A 6830-nucleotide genomic window follows, 5' to 3' on the forward strand; every position below is an offset into this window, starting at 1 on the left:
CTTTATCTTTTGTGGTCTGACATGTTGTTATGGAGGGTTTTTCTGGGTTCTGGGGCTGGAACCTGGAACTGTGCGCTTGAAGCCGGGGCTTTGCCCTGGGCTGCCCCTGGGGCAGGCAGCAGGGTTGGAGAATGGAGCCAAGGGGCTCAGTGGGGCAGGCCGGAGGTACCTGGAACGTAGTGTGCTAGGGAAGAAAGGGAAAAGCTCAGATACCAAGGAAACCTGGGAAAGAAGGTCTGAGGAGGAGCACATGTGCGCTCGGCAGTGAGAGCGCGGACGCGGGCTGGCGGGGGCTGGGGATGGACGGTGCAGGTACAGGTGGAGGCCAGCCAGGCGTCAGGGTCAGAAGACAACAGTGGTTTCGGCGGGGCAGACCCAGGTGCGGAAGTCCACCGGGCTGAGAATTCGAGCGGCAGAAATGACAGTGTGAAGCAGCTAACTGGTATCTGAGGGCTGACGTGCACCAAGACAGTTCAGGTCGCCGTGTACGGGCGGAAGGTCATACTGAGGGAGAACAGCCCCAAGCCGAGCACTTGGTCACAGCCACCTTCCCGTGTGGCCCGGAGGCCGGAGCCGCTGTCACGAGCTTTCAGGACAGAAAGGTTCTACCCCACCCTACTGATGAGAAGCCGGAGTTCATTTTACTTCGCTGGGGTGGAACCAGCATCTGTGTGGAGCTACTTCCCCAGCCCTTTCTAATGTATTTTTAAAAATTTTGCGGTAGTTTTATTAAGTTGCCTGGGCTGGGCTCAAACTTGGGACCTTCCTGCCTCAGCCTCAAGAGTGCTGAGATTACAGTCAGGAGCTATACTTTCCACCAGACCCTGTGATTCACATGTGCACACAGTTGGAAGCCCTCGCCTCAGATCCCCTCCATGCCCAGTGCTGCGGGGACTGTGATGAAGACAGCAGAGCTCGTGGGTGTGAACGGGGGCCGGGGGCAGTGCTGCGTCCGAGCACAGATCTCCCAGGTCAAGGTGCACCAGGGGGCCACAACTTGGACCATGCTGCTGGCTGTGGATGCTGCGCTACCGTCCACTGCCTTAACTCCTGAGATTGCTTTGGGCTTCGTTCCACATTGAGGCGTGGGCCCTCTCTTTCTTCATCCCCTTCCCTTCCCTCCTCTCCCGCCCTCCGTCTCTTGAGCAGATTACTCTTGGGCTCTAATTCACGAGGTGTGTGAAGACCCATCTCATCGCTCCACCGAACAAATCCTAGAAAGTGCTCTTCTGGTTTTGCGGACTTCCACTTGCTGCGGTATTCGCATCGTCCGACAGGGGGCAGCAGAGTCCGGGGAAACGGGGCTGGCGCTTGTGCCTCCAGACCTCCATCAGTTTATGGAGAAACCAGGCCTTGACCTTGGACAAACCTCAGAGTGAAGGCTTCCACGTAAAGGGTTGCCTTTGTTAACTTAATATTCTTTGAAGGCATCACAAGTAATTTCCTGCTTTTTATTTTTATTTTTTTAAAGAAGACCTTTGAAAATACTGTGGAGGCTGAGGTAGGAAGATCATGAGTTTGAGCCCAACGCAGGCAACATAGTGCGACCCTGTCTGGAAATTTAAAAACGAGGTGGGTTCAGATGTGTTCATACCCGGCGCAGCGCTCCATCATGGTGCAGTCATTACACATTGCAAACATGGAATCAAAATGCAAAAAGGCAATTAACAAAATGGAAAAACCCTTTTGTTATGAAGTCTTTGTTTTTTTGTGTGTGTTATAAAGTCTTGAAAAAGGTCACTTGTTTTTTTGCTGGTGACGTGTAAAGTGGGCGCTAGGGTACAAAACAGTCCCAGTCTGGGCTAGACGGCACCATGCACGACTTGTGACCGCGCCCTGGCACGCCCCTCCCCTGTGCGGAAAGGGCAGAGGGTGCGCACACACGCAGGCCCAGGTTACATCAAGCTCCAAGCACCTGAGCCGCTCGGGCCCTGGATTCTGATCACACTGGCCCTGTCCACAGCGAGAGGGCCAGGCACGGTGCCGAGGTGTCCTGGGACCCTTGAAACGTGTGGCCAACGAGAGAAGGCATCTGCAGGGTCGCACGTGGCCCCTTCCCTCAGCCAGAGCGCGAAGGGAGGGAGAACTGATCTCTCTTCAGAGCAAAGCCACAGGTTGCCCGCAGTGAGGCCGCTGCTCGCAGGTGTGTGCTGAGCTGCGCAGCTGCCGCTGCACCCGGCCCCATTCCCATCAGAGCAGGGCCAGCAGCTCTGCCTCTGTGTCCTCCTCACTCCGGACGGGGATATAGGAGGGGCCTGGCGCTCATGCCTAGGGCAAAGCTTAGTCCTAACAGCTGTTTGGCTGAAGTTTTCATCCAAATGTAGTGGTCTCTTTGACTAGAGCAGATTATCTTGAATTTACTCCAAGCGGTATATTTGAAACAAAAGAATAAGAACCGCTGTAACTTTTATCAGGCAGGATTATAACAGCCCAAACCTTATGATACCCTCTGTCTATGATTCTGTGAGTTCTCTATTTGTGTTTATTATTACTATCATAATGGCTATATTTGTTAGGGACATACTAGAGATTGGCTGGGCATGGTGGTGCATGCCTCTAATCCGAGTTACTCAGGAGGTTGAGGTGGGAGGGTGACAAACTCAAGGTAATCTATCGAGAGTCTGTCTCAAAATTTTTTAAAGGCTGGGGATGTAGCTCGGTGGTAGAGCACTTGTCTAAGGTGCACCAAGCCCTGGTTCAGTGTCCACTACTGCAAAACAAACAAACCAAAAACTTCTGACTCAATGGAAATGTCAGCATTCTTCAGAAAAATCAGCAAAGGGTTCAGAGGAATTTTAGCGCCAGAAATCCATGTGGGCAGTAAGCAAACACAAAGCTGCTTACTTAAGACACAAGGCACGCGTGGCTCAGAACACCGCACGGTGCCTCGTGCAGACGCGCAGCTTCAGTGTTCAGCTGAAAAAGGTGCTTGACAGTGACTGAAAATACGCAAACTGAAGCTCACTGTCAGACTGTGAAGACTGCAGGCTGAGGAGACAGACAAAGCCTGGACTATGGATGGTGTTATAGCCTGGTAAAAGCTTTCTGGAAGGCATATGTGTTAGCTTACAAAACCTGCACACCACATAGCCTAGGCATTCTATTTCTACGAATTTCTAAAGGAATAATTACACAGTTGGGTGTGCTGGCGGATGTCTGTGATCCCAGCACTTGGGGAGGCTGAGACAGGAGGATCACTGTGAGTTCAAGGTCAACTTAGGCCTCCTAGTGAGATCAAGGGCAGCTTGAACTACATAGTGAAATCCTGTCTCAAACAAACAAACAAACAAAGAATTAAATGTAACCCAAGCGTATTAGCTGTGCTGTGCTGTGCAGTTGTGGAGAACAGGACTGAAGAGCGTTCACAGAGTGCGCGGGAATATCGGAGAGACACAGAGAGCTGAGCTTGCCACTGGCTGTGGATTGTGACGCTATTTTCTGCAGGGGCTCCGGGGTGCACTCAGTAATGGCTGGGAAGGTCAGGGAGGACCGTCTACGCCACCTTTCCTTGGTGAGCCCATGCGGACCTGGACTTGGCTCTGTGGCCAGAACAGAAAGTTGTCTCCCATGCTGTCCCAGGCCCGATTTGTGTTTCCGTAAAGAACATTTTCCACCCACTTAGAAACGGTAAACTTAGCACAATGCCTTCGATTGTTTCGGAGGAGGGGAAAAGGAATCCCAAGCTGATCAAAGAGCACGGGAACTGGAATCTCAATTGGAAACAGATGTTCTCTTCTAGCTGCCTCCTCACGGCGATCAGCAGGCTTCACCGCTGTCCTGTGAGCCTCGGCAGTGGGACAGGGACAAAGTGCGCTTGGGGCCCGGGAGGCAGAGAACGGGAGCGGGAGGGCTTGGTCCGGGCTACTGCATCCGGGCTGCTGTCGCATTACGTCCACGAAACCTACAGAGGAGGTTTCCCTGTGTCACAAGCGAAAGAGTGGAGACAGAAGGCGAAGGGCAAGGGCCCAGGCTCCGCCAGGCCTTGCGCGCCGGCTGCTCCTCCCCGTGCTGTCGGTGCTGTTGGGGAGAGCGGCACGAGCGTCCCCTGCTGAGCACCAGTGTCCACAGAGCTTTGCTTTTCTTTCCTTGTTGTTTCGTTTTGAGTCAGGGTCTTGTTATATTGCCCAGGCTGGCCTTGAGCTCATGAGCTTCCTGCCTCAACCTCGCGCGTGTGCTACCGTACCTGTCTACAGTTTTCTAGATATTGAAGTATTGCCGTGCCAGCTGTACACAGCTGCTGCCCTTACTGTGCCCAGCCCTGTGTGCGTGTTGCTGTCCTCCGGAGCCCCCAGGATAGAGAGGCCACCCTGGCACCCAGAGCCGTCTGCTGGGCAGCGTGGGGGCCTGCCTTCGGTATCACCCTGCGTTGTGGCAACCTCTGGCGAGCCCAGGGCGGGGGTACAAGCAGCTCTGCCACCGTCAGCTTCATTGATATCTGCAAAATGACCCCTCACGTGGCCTCATGGCCGTTACCGAGTGCACCCCGGAGCCCCTGCAGAAAATACCGTCGCAATCCACAGCCGGTGGGAAGCTCGGCTCCGTGTCTCTACAGTGTTCCCCCGCGCTCTGTGTGAACGCGCCTCAGTCCCGTTCTCCACGACTGCACAGCACAGCACAGCACGGTGAACACACGTGTGTTACATCTGCCTGCTCAGCACTGGCGGCCCTTGAGCAGGGCCCAGCCTCAGCCTGCCATTTGCCACTGCGGGAATATCGTTGAGTCTAAGGCAGCATTGGCTACATTTCCTGGAAGAGGGAAGCCTGCTAAGAATGAGGCTGTGTATGGGCCACACCGGCCTCCGTAGCTCTGTGTTCCATCTACTCAGATGCGCTCGTCAAGTTCTCTCCAGTGCAAAGGTTCTTGCTGACAAATTATGACACCAGTCCTTCTACTTCTGGGTGTCTTCTTGCACAAGGTCCTAGAAAGGCTGTGTTTGGTTTCTCATTTTGCTAAAAATAAGCAAACCTGCTTCTCCTAAGAGGAATTTCTGTGTCTGCAATATCAAATTCACGTTGTTCTCTTCTTTCCACTGATTCTACAGAAACCCCCCGTAGCGGTGTGGAATGTAGGGTAATCATTTTGCAGACGTTTAACGAAGGTGAAACCTACACACTATCAACAGGGCTCATAACTCAAAGGAGATGACAGTAATGCCAGCAACTGCAGCCAAGTTCACGTGAGCACAGGACAACCGATTGCTGTCTGGCCTACGCGGCTGTAGGGTATATCTCTGCTTGGATGACTTTAAGTTTGCCAAGATGAGCATCTAGAATTGATTACCCTTGTTACCAGACCGGCCCATTTTGCCTGGTGTGCAGGATGCCGATCACTGAGACAGTGAGTTTTGCAAAAGAGAAAGTTGATCCAGGAGGCAGCCGGCTGGGCAGAGACAGGGGAGCCGGCGTCACATCTGCCTCCCTGACACAGGTTTTCCTGGTGTTTGTGGGGGACAGGAGCAGGGTGGTCTGAGGTGTGGGGAAGGTGACTGGTGGTCTGAGAACAGCAAGTGAGCGCCACAGCTCTTAATGGGAGTCACATTTAGAGAGCGGTTGCTCTTGCATCTTCTAGAGAGGAAGTCTGGTCCTCTGACGTCAAAACAGCACCCAACCGGTACTGTGCAGGCCGCGTGAGGGGTCAGTGGTTTCAAACAGTTCTGATACCTCCCAGTTCCTGAGCAGCAACTAGGCAGCTGTTCCCATGGCAACCACAGCAGAAGTGTTATCCAGAGCTCAGCTCCTGGGATGTTCAGCTTAGCTCAAATCGCTGATCAAAGCAAGGAGCTAGAGCAGTGAAGCTGGAGGGGTTAGTCATGGTTTCTTTGTTTCAGCGTCCCCTTTGCTTGGCGTAAACAACCTGCACTTTGCAGATGAACAAACAGACTCAGAGCAGTCAAGGGCTCTGTGCAGGGTCCCAGGCCTTGTGCCTGGCGCAGCTGGAGTTCAAATCCAAAGCCTGTGCTCGTTCCCACGGCAAGCAGGTGGCCCGTGTGGAGAGCAGGGGGCCGGACGTGAGTACAGAGGACGCTGCTTGTGTTGGTGAGGGCTCTCTAGAGGAGCAGGAGCAAGGGGAGATATCTGTACAGTGATGCCAGGGGATTTATCAGACAGGCTTCCAGGCTCGGAGGCAGGAGCGTCCACAGTGGCACCCGTGTGCTGGAAAGCCAGCTGCTGCTCAGCCCAAGCTGGAGGCCACAGAACAGGAGGGACCAGGAGTGCAGCCCTGGTCCAAGGCTGAAGGCCTGGAAGCTCCCTGGAGAGTTGCTGGAGCCAGTCTGAGCCGGAAGACTGAGGAAACTGCAGACCTGGAGGCCGATGTCCAAAGGTGGGGACAGCAAAGAGTATGCCTGCACGGCGAGGCCAGAGTGCTTCAAAAACAGCACACCTCCTTCTTTTCCTTTTTACTCCATCTGGGCTACAAGCCTATGGGTTGGTGCCATCCACACCCGGGGTGGGTCTTGCCCTCTGTGTGCTGGCCTGCATGCGAATCATCCACAGGCACACTCAACTCTGGGCTTCATTAATATGCTGGTGGTTCTTACTCCACTCAAGGGATTGCATCACAATTAACAGTCACGGTCCGCCCCTTGTCAGGGTCACAGCTCCTTAAACCCCACTCAGTCTCCAAATACAATAGCAAGCTCCTAAGTACGCCCAACGTGATGCATGGAGATGCATGGAGATGCACTTGCTCCCCCCAGAATAGGAAGCAAAGTTTTCTTTCTTGTTCTTTCCTGATATTTCATAACTCTATATTATAACACAGACTTAACAATACTTAAATACTGATATTAAGTCAATCAATGTTAAGCTACAAAGAAGAAAGAAAGATA

Source organism: Chinchilla lanigera, unplaced genomic scaffold (genome assembly GCF_000276665.1).
Source record: "Chinchilla lanigera isolate Chin_1 unplaced genomic scaffold, ChiLan1.0 scaffold00002, whole genome shotgun sequence".
Taxonomy (NCBI): Eukaryota; Metazoa; Chordata; class Mammalia; order Rodentia; family Chinchillidae; genus Chinchilla; species Chinchilla lanigera.